Source organism: Brachypodium distachyon, chromosome 2 (assembly GCF_000005505.3).
Source record: "Brachypodium distachyon strain Bd21 chromosome 2, Brachypodium_distachyon_v3.0, whole genome shotgun sequence".
In the NCBI taxonomy this organism is placed as follows: Eukaryota; Viridiplantae; Streptophyta; class Magnoliopsida; order Poales; family Poaceae; genus Brachypodium; species Brachypodium distachyon.
Window position 1 is genome coordinate 30,728,981 of NC_016132.3, and position 12,920 is coordinate 30,741,900.

Consider the following 12,920-nt stretch of genomic DNA (forward strand, 5'->3'; position numbering starts at 1 on the left):
GGACTGATGGACAGACTGCTGCTCATGCTCATGGTTTGCTTAACCCCCTGTCAGGCTGTCACACTCACACCTTATCGCTGATCATTTTACGAACCTTTTCCGTATTAAGTTGTGACACTTAGCAGCGGCGGACGGAGGAAATAGTTAATCATTCTAACCGGAATTACTTGTCGAAATATTACATGTATTTAGACGCATTTTACACATAGATACATCCGTATTTGAGCAAATTTGAGACAAGTAATACCGGTCGGAAGCAGTACTACTATTTTGAATTCATAGGTACTCCCTCCGTTTCATAATTCTTGTCGAAATATTACAAGTATATAGACGCATTTTAGGAATAGATACATCCAATTTTGAACAAATTCGAGACAAAAATTATGAAATGGAGGAAGTAATTTTTCACCAAACCACGAGCATTCAATAAGTTTTTTCAAATGACACTGACTGTTGCCTAAGACACGATTAATAGCATTTCTGACCTATGCGGCGCATGTGTTTCATGTGCGAGGTTGACCAAGTGTGTCGATGTTAGGCCTCGTCTTGCTTCGTAAACGGCTCTTCCTCTTCATTAGGCTGCCGCTGACCGCATAATATTCATAGCGCCCCTCAAAGCAGCTCCAGCGGTCTCCTGCGGAGCGTGGTCCCCCTCCCCCCCCCCCCCCCCCCGGGGCCCAACGGCAAATCCAGTAGCACGAATCCATCGGAAAATTAGTTCCTAAACTTTTAAAATGCACGTTTAGGTCCTAATACTTTTTTTTAAGTTGATCACCACGGGTCTCAAGTGTGTGTCTACTCGTCTGACCGGGTGACATGACAGTTTGACTAGCCCCACGTAGGCCTAAACCCACCTATCAAAAAAAGACATACCTCATCCTTTCTCATGCGTGTATAAACAAAATGGTGTCAAGTTTGCGCGGGTGAGAAAGGAAAAGGCAAGGTTTTTTCTGGGCAAATGTAGTCTGACTTGTTACCTAATCTACGTGGTGCTGGTTATACCAGGGCAAACCCCGGGCCGGGCCGGGCTTCGTAAAAGCACGACGGTCAAACCTGACGCCCGAGTCCGGCCCGGCTTGGGCCGAAACCCTGAAAATAAGCCATTTAAACATTAAAATAATTATTTTTGAATAAATAAATGATTTTTATACCTATTTTTCCTAAAAATATACCCGTTTTTAGTCATTTTGGGCTTTTTTGGGCTTTCGGGACGGGCTTGGGACTGGAAAGGGAGGCTCGAGCCCGGCCCGGGACGTCGGGCTTCGGCCCGGGCCGGGCCACCCATGCCTAGGTATAGTGCTGGTCAAACGGCCACATCACCCTGTCAGACGAGGAGACACACGCTTAGGACCTGTGGTGAAAACTAGAACACAAACATGAATTTTACAAATTTAAAAACTAACTCGATATTTAAAAAAAATTAAGAGCTTAAGGGCCCCTTTGATTCAAAGCAAGTTCATAGGAAATTTGGAGGGTTCTATTTTTTTTTCTTTATAGCTCGTTTGATTTGTAGGATTTGAAACGATAGGACTATTTCCTATGGACTAGTTTGCATTCAATTCCATAGAATTTTTTCATCAAAATGTCCTTTGTATCTATGACAAAACTGAGTAGCACATCATCTTTTAAGCAAATCCTGCATTCCTGTGGTGCAATGTCGTCGCACGATGCTCCGACACCAGGGGCGTGCGGTCACGGCCCCCTTTTAGGTTCGGCAGGGGCGTCGGGGTTCGCCCCGACGATCGCCGGCTCATCCGATGGGCCCTGCAGGGCCAGCGAAATGATGTACTAGAAGTGCGCGCTAATCAAAGAACACATGCAAGCACGTTTTTACCCAGGTTCGGGCCACCCGGAGGTGTAAAACCCTACGTCCTGCTTGTCTGAGCTGGTATTGATTGCAGATCAAGTGTTTACATCTTGCTGGGGAAGGTCCCCGGGCTCTCTCTCTCTCTCTTCCCTTGCGTACGCTACCTGCTACCCAGAGCTAACCAAACTTGCGAACGTGGAGCCTTTGATCGGAACTGGAACCCACCGGAACCCCAACCGAGCAGAACTTGAACCCTTTTACCGCTGGCGGGTGTCCTCCTTTTATACTCAAGGGGATGCCACAGGTGCCACGGTGCATGGGCTACAAATGTCGGGCGGAGAGGTATACAGCTCTCCCTCAGTGAGCTGGTGGCGCGCATGGACGCCACCTCCGCCACTAGGGGTCTAAAACCCTAGAGTAGGATTGGACAGCCACTGTTCACTTGACTTGGACGGGTAACGCCCCTCCTGTCGGCTCATTTAATGAGCCGTGCGCCTTACTTCTTGCCCCGGTGGGGCCACACACCCCACGCCCGCCACACGCCCGCGTGGCGCTGTTGATCTGCTCACTGGGCCCCACCCTTGAGGAGGGGGCATGCGCCCGGGAACCCCCTGTCCCGGCAAGTCGCTCCCCGGGAAGCGCCCGCGCCCAACGCACCCGGGAACCTCCCCCCGGGAAGCGGCTTCCCGGGAGGTGCCCAAGCGGGAATATTCCCTAAAGCCCTGCTAGCCCTTCCGGGCTGGTAGCTTGCCGGTCTGCTCGTAGTCGCTGCCCTGGATGGAACCTTCCCGGGAACTCGGGGACGGGGCCCACGCGTCGCGCAGCGGTGGTACCCCGGGTGCCACTGGTGCGACAGTAGTCCCCGGGCGTGGGCTGGCATCACCTGTTCCCGGATGAGTCTTCCCCAGGTCGGTTGCCGGGCTACGCCCTCAACCGACTTGTGGGCCCCGTTTTGCCGCGGGCCCGCGTCCCTTCGCTGCCCCGTGTACGGTGCCGTTACAAACGGAGTAGTGGGCGCGTGATTTCCGCCCTAACTCCCCCCTAAATAGGGAAGTTAAGGCCACTCCGCGCATTACTCCTAATGATTAGGAGTTATCCCCGCGCACCGGTAGGGTACGAAACCGGCCGTTACCAAACGGCCGGGTGTTATAAGGCGCTTACTGTTGACAAAAGGGGGAAAAACACTCTACCCCCATAGCCTTCGTCTTCATCCCCTTCCGCATCTCGCATCCCAGCGCTCCTGCTAGCTTTCGCCCTCGCTCTCCATGGCGCCCCCCACCCCCAGAAAGGGGAAGGAGGTCCTGGTCTCAAAGAAAGCCGCGGCAAGCAAGAGTGAGGCGGCAACCAAGGCGGCCACCGCCAAGGACCAAAAGAGGCGGGAGATGCGGGCCACGGTCGCCTTTTACCACCCCGGCTATAACGGCGAGGCGCTGGGGAAGGTCCGGCACTCCGTCGCCTCCAACTTCAACGAGCACGGGGAGACGCTGACCAGGACAACGACTTCTGGGTGTTCGCGTGCTTCCTCCTCACCGGCCTGGTGCCGCCCTTCTCACTATTCCTCCACGCACTTATGGAGTCCTACCAGCTGCGGGTGGCGCAGCTTCACCCCACGTCACTGTTCCTCCTCGCCACCTTCCAGTTCCTCTGCGAGGCGTTCGTGGGGGTGATGCCGTCGGTGGGGCTCTTCCGCCACTACTTCTACCCCTGCATTGACAATGCGAAGGCGATGTCGTCGGGGGTAGTGTTCCGCGCCCGCGACCAGATGAAGTCCGAGTTCATCGTCCGGTCTGGGAAGAAGATCGAAAAGGAGTGGCGGAGCGATTGGTGTTGGGTCCGAGTGGAGGACCCACAAGAGTTCATCTAGTCGCCGACGGAGCTGCCGCAACCCCAAAACAGCTGGCAAGACAGGTACCACCGTGACGCCGATCTCCTCCCCATTGTGGAGAAGATCAAGGCGCTGCGGCTAGCGAGGCTCACCGACGTGGACGTGGCGTGCACCTTCGTCCACCGGTGTATAGCGCCGCTTCAACTGCGCTCCCGGCCCGCGTGGATGTACACAGGCCCCGGGGACAGGACACGCCTCCAGCAGGACGGCATGGACTTGGAGACCCTTAGGACGTGGGTGAGGGGAATCTCCGGCGAGACCTTCCAATCAACGCAGTTCCCGCCGGGGGTTTCCTCTCTTCACGCCGGCGTTACGGCGCTCAGCGACATCGTCGGCGCCTTCCCGCCCTGCAACGAGTGGGGGTTGATGGACGACACCCCCACTCGGGTCCCGCACGCTCCCCTGCAAGTACCCCGCGAGAAGGAGGTGCTCGAGGAGAGCGGGGGCGGATCTGAGCCCAGCTGACCCTCCCTCCAGTCGCTGGACGACGAGGCGGGCCAGGCGGCTGCGTCCCTGGAGGTCGTCCCCGTGGACGACGACGACGAAAGTAGCGACAGCGCGCCCCTGATCGTGAGGAGATCGAGGGCGTTTGCAGCAGCAGCAGCTATCTCCTCGACGGCGACGTCCGCCCCGGCAGCGGCCACCAACCTTGCGGCGGCGGCCGCTTCAGGGGCGCCCGTCGGTACCTCGATGGCATCCGCGGCCACAGGGATCGCCCGTGCCTCAGCGGCAGCCTCCGCCTCAGCGGCTGCCGCTCCCGGGGCACCCGCCGGCACTCCGGTAGAGCCCGCGTCCGCAGGGGTCGCCGGAGTCTCGGCAACGGTCTTTGCCCTAGTAGCGGGAGCCTCCCCAAGGTCGTTCCCGGCACTGCGGCGGCATCACCGTCAACACTTGGGACACTCCGGGTCGCGACAACCCCGCGGGCGCCTACGGCGCCGCCTGCTCGGGGGGTCTTCCGGGGCTTCGCGATCCGGCGTAACCCCCCGAAGTCCAACTCACCGGCAGGTGCCAGCAAGAGGGCGAGGAGCGATTCCCCGCCCGACACGCCAAGCAAGAGGGCGCGCACAGACGCCAGCGGCGCCGCTGCCCCACCGCCGCAAGGGCCGGCAGCGACGCGATCGCACCCGATGACGGCCCAGCCCCCACGGAGGCGGGGCCGGCAACCGGTATGTCTTCTTTACTTCTCCGCAGCTGCATTTTTTCAGTTGTTAGTCAAACTCATGAACGTACCTCTTTCTGCAGTGGGCAGCAGCTCGCCCGCGGCAAGCCTCTTGAAGGCTCTCCCCGGCGCAGGCGAGGCAAGAGAGGCTCCCCCCGCAAGCCCGACAGCCGCGCAAGGTAACCATGCTGGTCACCCTTGTCCGTTTTTGACAGCTCCATTACTCGCCGATCCTCATGCTTCTCATCGTCGCAGGCACAAGTGCGCCCGCACCTGGAACGGGCGCGACCGGGGTCGATCTTGACCCGGTCGTCGAAATCGCGGGGGCGGAGGTGGAGCCGGAACCGGCTCTCACGTCAAGCCCCACCGCAACTGGCGCGGGCTCACCTGCCGCCCAGCAGGAGACAGCCCCCGCCGGGAGCAGGGTGGCCTCCCCAGCCCCGGGGTCCCCGGGCGCAGGCGCAGGGGAAGTTGCCGGGGAAGGATAGCAGGAGCAGGCTGGCGACCCTGCGCACAGCCCTACATCGGCAGCGGGGGCTTCGTCGTCCTCGGCTGCTCTCCCCGGTACCGACCTCGGCACCCTCGCCGGGGTCGCTTGGAACCCCATCACCTGGGATCCGAGCATCTTCGAGCGGGGGCACCGGTTCCTGGACGCCGTCAGGGACCAGCAACAAGCCTTCGTCACCTCCTTCAACGAGGTGAGGGAGCATCACGCCGCCGCCAAGAACCAACCTTGCGAGGTGCGGGAGGCCATGGAGAGGGAGCGGCGAGAACTGTCCGGCTGCGCATGGAGACGCGCCTCGCCAAGGAGGAGGCGCGGCTGGTCCGGCAAGCCTTGGGGGACGCCCGGGAGTCGGTGGTCCCGGAGGCCGAGCTCCACCGGCAGCTGGAGGCCCAGCGCATGGAGCTTCAGGGGAAGATGGACTCGATGGCGGCCACCCTCGAGGCGACCAGGAAGGAGCATGCCGAGGCGGTCGCGACGGCCCAGACCCGGCTGGACGAGAAGAGTGACCTGATCGCGAACTACCGCGGCGAAATCCAGGGCCTTCGCGTCGTGCTAGAGGTGTAAGTCAAGGCCACTGAAGATGCGGTGGGAGCGGCGGCCTGGCACGAGCTCCAACTTGGCTCCGCCAAGGACAGAGCAGCTGGACTTGAGACCGAGTTGGCCGCCGTCCGGGAGGAGCTCGCTAAGGCCGCCAACGAGATCGCGGTGAAGACCGCGGAGCTCGCGGCAATGGAAGGCAATGTCCGCAAGGCCAAAAAGGCCGCGCACGACGCTCGACTCCATCACGGCACGCTGATCGGGCAGTGGCAGATTGAGACGGAGAAGCTGCTGAAGATCACCTAAGCGCTGCGCGATTAACTGCCCAAGTTCGAGCTGCAGGCGGCGGAGGTGGACGGCACGGACGTCACAACGTTGATCCCCTTCTTCTCCGACCTGGTGGGGAAGCTTGGGGCACTCGACGTCCGGATCGCCCAGTACGGCGCCAACGAAGTCGTCAACTGCGCTCGGGAGGTTGCCGGGACAATCCTCCCGCGGATTCTTCTCTGGGACCCGGAGTTTCCCTTCGAGTCCCTGCTGGACGCTTGGTACGACAACGAGGACGAGCCCACGCGCACCCAAGCAGTGCGTGAGTTCGTCGACGAGGTGGTCGAGCGGATGCAGATGAAGCCGGAGCCCGACCTGCCCGCCGAGCCCCCGGCCGGAGATGCCAGCGACTAGTTGCCGCAGTCCCAGCCGCTTTACTGCTTCCTGATGTATCTTCTTTTGTTTGCTTTCCCTGCAAGTGTGGCGTTCAACGCCGTTTGAACAATTATTCTCTGATTAGCCCATGTAATCGTTCGACTCTTAGTCAATCAAGTTTTTCAACATGTTCATTTTCTAGTTCATTGTTCCCGGTGCTGTCTAGCGGGGCGGCCCTTTTAGCCTTTGTGCATTTTGCCTTGTGTTGGAGGGGACTCGCGCTCCTCACCCTTCACCAGACCAGGGACCCGGGACGGACCCGCGGCGCCGACCTGGGGTCAATCGGTAGCGGGGAGCCACTCCACTTGGGGGTAACTACTCCAAGCCGTGCCCTTCCGGGGCGGACCCGCGAAGCCACACGGGGAGCGCACTCCCCCCGCAAGCGTCCTTCTAACACTCCGGCTACGCGCAGGATCTGGGGCCACACCCAACGAGACAGTGCTCAATTTCGTTCAGTTCTTAGCGAGTTCAATGTTCATGTTCACGCACTTAGCTTTTCGTTCCGTCCGATGCCTCAGGACGCTTGTCGGAAAAGCGCACCTGGAGCACTGCCTTGGTAGGGACCTACCCCGGGTACCTGTTCAAGGAAATCTGTTTCTGAGGGATGCGGCAGGAATGCGGCGGCAGGATCGCCGCCAGCGGCAACCGCCAACAACGATGCTACCACCACGCTCATGCAGCAACCCTCGCCTTCAGGGAAGAACCCTGGCCTAGGAGGACTCCGCCCCGGGAGCGGCCGCAAGACGGCTATAACGTCCTCGCTGCCAACTGCACCCCACCCTGAGTGGCGGCGCGGGTGGCGAGAAAGTTATAGCCTCCCGGCGACAGCCCCCGCAACTGGGGAGACCTGGTTTTTCTGGGGAGCTCGTCCCGAGGGGTGTAACAGCTCTCGTTGCCCGGGAGCAAAACTGCTCGAGGGCTGTGGCAGGGACGCGGTGATGGGTCGGAACGGGCGGTGGGCACCGGCACCGGTGCCATCACAGCGTCCTCGCAACGACCCGCGCCCGAAATAAGGCTCTCTCAAGGGGAATGCGGCCGGGACACTATGGTAGTGCACTCGTCGGCGGAAGGCACGGATGGCATGCACGACCATAGTGTCTCCGCGGCAGCCCCTGCTCCTTGCGGAGGTGTCTTATGGAGGGATGTGGCAAGGGCAATTCACCCCGTCGGCGCCGAACGCTGATGGGATGCACCACCACAGTGCCTCCGCGGCAACGCGCAGCAGGAGCACGGCGGCAGTGCACCTGTCGGCGCGGGACGCTGATGGTATGCACTCCCACCGTGCCTCTGCGACGCCCCTCGGGGCGGGCTCGATGGGGTGATGTGGCAAGGGCGCGATGGCCGTGCACCCGTCGGCGCTAAGCGCGGATGGAATGCACCGCCATCGCGCCTCCGTGGCACCGCCCGCCTTAACGGCCCCTAACCCGGCTTCGCTCTGAGCTGTTTCGTGGCTGGGGCACGCCTTTTATAGGCGTGGAGAGGGACTTGCCACCGCGCGCGACGGATCCGCGCTGCACCCGTGGCATCCCTCCTTTGAAATGCGGTACAGTCTCCGCCACCACGCATGCCAAGCCGCTGTGGTACACGTGGCGGCGCCCTCCCGAGTCTGAAGCCTCGGAGTGCGGTGAGTCCCTTGTGTTGCGGTCATCCCGCACCACAAGGCGCCGGCGCATGCCGCGACCCGTGGGCAACCCACGGGCATCACAGTGCACAAGATTTCATCCTTTTCCTGCAGGTTAGATTCTTACCAGGCCTGAGGTGCTGCAAATTTTTCGAAATCCACGAAAATACACAAAAAGCAACACGGACAAACTCCTCCTGCCTCCCAGCCCCCGGGCACAAAGGGGTCGATGCCAAACTTGGATGTGAGCATTTCATTTCCCAGGCGCAGCGACTGCGCGGTGCACGTTGCGGGGAGCCCGGCAACTGCACGTCCCTCGATGCATGTTGCGGGAAGCCCGCCAACTGCATGTCAAGTGATGCACGTTGCGGGAAGCCCGGCAACCGCATGCCCCGCGTCGGAACGGTCCGGCAACGGGTTTATGTTTTTGAGGCTCCAACAGCCCCCTGCTCACAACCAAGTATGGAAAGACAATTTTGTGCACTTAAAGCAGGAAGCAAAAGAAGGAAGAACATGTGAATAAGCAAGGCGAATTCAAAGCTCAGGAGCGAAACACTTATCTTTATTCACAATAACTAGTGGTTTACACACGGGGTTGCCCGGCTACACTAGTTCGAGAGGTATGCATCGGCGGCATCACCTGAGTGTCGGGCTCCGCCGCTTCACAGGTAGAACTTGCGCAAGTGCTCAATATTCCTATTGGGCACTGGCAAACCGTCTTCGGTTTCCAGCCGGACAGCCCCCGGCCTGGTCACCTGCACTACCCAGAAGGGGCCCTCCCATTTCGGAGTCAACTTGTTCCTGGCCTTCGTTCCTTGTATCCGGCGCAGGACAAGGTCCCCGTTCTCGAGCCCCCGGGGACGGATTCGCCTGTCATAATAACGACGGAGTCCCTGTTGGTAGCGCGCGGCTCGCACAGCAGCCCGGCGTCGAAGCTCTTCGATGAAGTTTAGATCGTCGACCCTTTGCTCGTGTTGGCTGGTGTTGCCGTATGCGCGTACCCGGGGAGATCCGTGCTTGAGCTCGAGTGGCAGCACCGCTTCTGCCCCGTAGACAAGGGCGAAAGGAGTTTTGCCCATTGCCCGACTAGGTGTGGTCCTGATCGACCACAGCACGGGCTGGAGTTCTTCGACCCAGTGCTTCCCGTGGCCTTTGAGCTTGTCAAGGTTCTCGTCTTGAGCCCCCGCAGCACTTCTGCGTTGGCTCGCTCCGCCTGCCCGTTCCTCCTTGGATGAGCGACGGACGCGAAGCGCAGCTTAGTGCCCATGTCTTCGCAATAGGCCTGAAACGCTGCGCTTGTGAACTGTGTGCCGTTTTCGGTGATGATGCTGTTAGGCACACCAAACCGGCACACAATGCCTCTGAAGAACTTGATGCCCGCCTGGGCGGTCACCTTCCGCACTGGTTCCACCTCCACCCACTTGGAGAACTTGTCGATGGCCACGAACAAATATTCATAAATGCCAACTGCCCTCGGTAGCTTGCCAACGATGTCGAGCTCTGCAGACCGCGAACGGCCACGAGGAATGGATGACATGTAGGGCATGCGCCGGCTGGTTGCTATTCTTCGAATGGAACTGGCATGCTTCGCACGTCCTCACCAGCCGCTCCGCGTCGGCCCGGGCCGTGGGCCAGTAGAAGCCGTGCCGAAACACCTTGCCGGCTAAAACCCGGGAGGCCACATGGTGTGAACATGTGCCTCGGTGTACCTCCTCCAACAAAGCGCGCCCTTCATCCTGCGGCACGCAGATGAGCTTGACACCGTTCGCACGCCTGCGGTAGAGGTTCCCATCCACCACAGTGTACATCTTGGCTTGCCGCACTACTCGTTCCGCGGCGACGTCATCTTCCAGGAGAGCCTCCCCTTTCGAGTAGCGGGTGATCTCTTCCGCCCAGGGAGGGATCTCCCTGCCAGCGCATGCCGCAATGTCAGCAGCATGGACCCCTGCTACTGTAGGAGTTCCTTCGGTTGCCGGAGGGGCGTCCCCGGCAGCCGGCTGAGGGGCGACGGAAGGAGCTGCTTGCTTCTGACAGAACACCCCCGCCGGAGGTCTCCGGCGCTCTTCTTCCATCTTGGCCAGCTCGTCAGCAGCGAAGTTATCCTTCCGCTTGACGTGCTCGAAACGCAAACCGTTGAACTTTCGTTCTAGCTTGCGGACCTCCTCCACGTACGGTGCCATCTGCGGGCAGTCGTAGTCCTTGTTCACCTGGTGGATCACGAGCTGAGAATCCCCGCGAACAACCAGGCGCTTGATGTCGAGGGCGACCGTCGCCCACAACCCGGCGAGCAAGGCCTCGTACTTCGTGTTGTTGGTGGAGTTCGTGAAGTCGAGTTGGATAGCGAACCTCAATTGGTCCCCTGTCGATGACTCGATAACGACCCCGGCGCCTGCTCCTTGAAGACTAAACGCGCCGTTGAAGTAGAGGACCCAGTGGTCCTCGTCCAGCGTGCCGGGTAGGCTGGTCTCCAGTTCACTCTCTTCCACGCCTGTGGACGTCCATTCCGCGACAAAGTCCGCCAAGGCTGTGCTGTTAATGCTTTTCGAGTTGGCGAAGTGAAGGTCGAACTCCGACAACTCCATCCTCCATTCGGCCACCCTCCCGGTGGCTTCACGGTTGGTGAGGGCCCGCTCGAGGCAGAATCCCGACACCACCGTGACGCGGTGCGCCTGAAAGTACTGGCGCAGCTTGCGTGACGCAAGGAGAATCCCCAGAAGGAGCTTCTGTACTTGCGGGTACCTCGTCCGCGCGTCGCGCAGCACTGTACTAACGAAGTACACCGGGTGCTGCACCACCCGCTTCCGCAGTGCCGAGGTTGCCGACTCGGGGGTGGTCCCCGGGTCCGAGGCGGTTGCCAGGGGCCGCTCAGCCCCCGGCCTCGCAGCCTCAGTCCCCGGAACATCTTGCTCCCTCTCGGCAACTAGCACCGAGCTGACCACCCGGCTTGGGGGCGATGAGGACGGGCGGCGATCTCAGGTACTGTTTGAGTTCTCAGAACGCCGCCTCGGCCTCAGGAGTCCAGTCGACTGGACCCTTCTTCTTCATCACCTTGAAGAAAGGCAGGGCACGCTCGCCCAGCCTAGAGATCAAACGTCTCCCGCAGGTCATCAATCAACGAGTCCCCACGCTTTGATTTGATGACGATGTCGTCCATGTAGGCCTCCGCGTTGCGGCCTAGCTGGGGCCCCAAACATTCGCGCAGGGCGCGCTGGAATGTGGAGCCTGCGTTCTTCAACCCGAAAGGCATGCATGTATAACAATAACATCCAACCGGGGTGATGAACGTTGTCTTCTCCTCATCCTCGACCGCCGTCTTGATTTGATGGTAGCCAGAGAAAGCATCCAGAAAACTCAGCAAGTCACAACCAGCGGTAGAATCAACTATTTGATCGATACGGGGTACAGGGAAAGGATCCTTGGGGCATGCGCGATTAAGATCCGTAAAATCTACACACATGCGAAGCTTATTTCCTGCTTTAGGCACTACTACAGGGTTAGCCAGCCAAGTAGGGTACAGAACTTCCCTGATCGCCCCGGCAGCCTTGAGCTTGTCCACCTCTTGTTTGAGGAATTCCTTACGCTCTTGTGCTTGCCGCCGAATCTTCTGCTTGACGGGGCGCGTGTCTAGGCGCACCGCGAGCCGATGCTCAATCACCTCCCTGGGGACTCCGGGAAGATCCGACGATTTCCAAGCGAACACGTCGGCATTTTCCCGGAGGAAGGTGATGAGGGCGCCTTCCTATTCGGCGGTAAGGTTCGCACCGACGGTGACGGTGCGTTCCTTGTCGCCGGCCTGGAGGGGCAGCTTCTTCACCTTGGCAGCCTCCTCCCGGTGCTTCTGCCCCTTGCTGGGGCACGAGCTCGAGCCTTGCGGGGTAGCGCAGGCCTTCTTCGTTGCTGGGGCATCGCCCGACAAGCTGTCGCCTCCGGCAGCGTCTTCGTCGCTGGCGTCAGCTGCGGCAGCGGCCCGGACGACTTCGCCAACGCACCAGGCCGCGTCCTTGGGGCCAACGAAATGATGTACTAGAAGTGTGCGCTAATCAAAGAACACATGCAAAGACGTTTTTACCCAGGTTCGGGCCACCCGGAGGTGTAAAACCCTACGTCCTGCTTGTCTATGCTGGTATTGATTGCAGATCAAGTGTTTACATCTTGCTGGGGGAAGGTCCCCAGGCTCTCTCTCTCTCTTCCCTTGCGTACGCTACCTGCTACCCAGAGCTAACCAAACTTGCGAACGTGGAGCCTTTGATCGGAACTGGAACCCATCGGAACCCCAACCGAGCAGAACTTAACCCTTTTACCGCTGGCGGGGCTCCTCCTTTTATACTCAAGGGGATGCCACAGGTGCCACGGTGCATGGGCTACAAATGTCGAGCGGAGAGGTATACAGCTCTCCCTCAGTGAGTTGGTGGCGCATGGACGCCATCTCCGCAGCGCCGCTAGGGGTCTAAAACCCTAGAGTAGGATTGGACAGCCACTGTTCACTTGACTTGGACGGGTAACGCCCCTCCTGTCGGCTCATTTAATGAGCCGCGCGCTTTACTTCTTGCCCCGGTGGGGCCACGCCCGCCACACGCCCGCGTGGCGCTGTTGATCTGCTCACTGGGCCCCACCCCTTAGGCGGGGGCATGCGCCCGGGAACCCCCTGTCCCGGCAAGTCGCTCCCCGGGAAGCGCCCGGGCCCAACGCACCCGGGAACCTATG